The sequence below is a fragment of the Microtus ochrogaster genome, chromosome 10, assembly GCF_000317375.1.
Source record: "Microtus ochrogaster isolate Prairie Vole_2 chromosome 10, MicOch1.0, whole genome shotgun sequence".
In the NCBI taxonomy this organism is placed as follows: Eukaryota; Metazoa; Chordata; class Mammalia; order Rodentia; family Cricetidae; genus Microtus; species Microtus ochrogaster.
Window position 1 is genome coordinate 43,310,008 of NC_022016.1, and position 1,244 is coordinate 43,311,251.

Below are 1,244 nucleotides of genomic sequence, written 5' to 3' on the forward strand. Positions count from 1 at the left end.
AGGGTTTCTCTGTAGCTTTGGAGCCTGTCCTGGAACTCCCTTGGTAGACCAGGCTGGCCTCGAACTCACAGAGATCCGCCTGCCTCTGCCTCCCGAGTAGGATACATACTCCTATATCATTTAAGTTACTCAAAGAATTAAAAACTGCTTACACTCAGTATGGTCCTACAGCGCCATTTACCCAGACGCTGTTAGAAACTATAGTGGTGGAAACTCTGCCGCCAGCAGATTGGAAGCAGATAGCCAAGGCTTGCCTGTCAGGAGGAGATTATCTATTGTGGAAAACTGAGTTTGCAGAACAATGTCAGACCATAGCTGAGAGAAACAGAGTTCAGCAGACTCCTGTTTCGTATGAGATGCTGCAGGAGCTGGACCTTATACAGGAACAGATCATCAGTTAGAATCTGATGTGGCAGCATATGTCCAAATTAATGCAGTGACCAAGAAGGCCTAGAGCAGACTTCCATCATCAAAAGAACAGGAGAGGAGTTATCTAGTATAAGACGGGGACCAGATGAATTATTTCAGGACTTTATCTCCAGACCAACATATTCCAGGCATCTAATAGGTTGATTGGAGACACAGAAGCAGGGCAGGTAATAATTAAACAGCTAGCCTTTGAGAACAACAATGTTCTATGTAAGGTGGCTCTAAGACCTTTTAAAAAGCAGGGTAACATTACAGATTATATCTGATTTTGCTCGGATATCGGCCAATCATATACACAGGGAATGGCCATAGCTGCTGCCTTGCAGGGAAAGACAACTAATGATGTCTTACCCCAACAGAGCGACCTAGGCCCAGGAAGAATGCAAACTACAGGAATTCCTGGAGGCTGTTTTGGATGCAGTCTTATGGGGCATCAGGTCAGACAATGTCCTGATAGGAGAGTAAGCCCGAGGACGAGAAGAGAACCAGGATTATGCAGGAGAGGAAAACATTGGACTAGTGAGTGCAGAGCAAAAAGAGATGATCTAGGGAATCCCCTTTCGGGAAACAGATGCTGGGGCCAGCCTCAGGCCCAGAGACAAAATTATGGGGCAATCCAGCAATCTGTTCCCCCACATGGAAATCTATATTGGACCTTTTCTGAGCAACCCCAGGGTCTGCAGGGCTGGACTTTTGGTTTCAGCTCTTCTGTATACGCGGTTCTGACACCTGAAGAGAGGATGCAAGCTCTCCACATGGGGGTTTATGGGCCTTTACCAAAAGGCACTGTAGGACTATTGTTAGGGAGAAGTAAG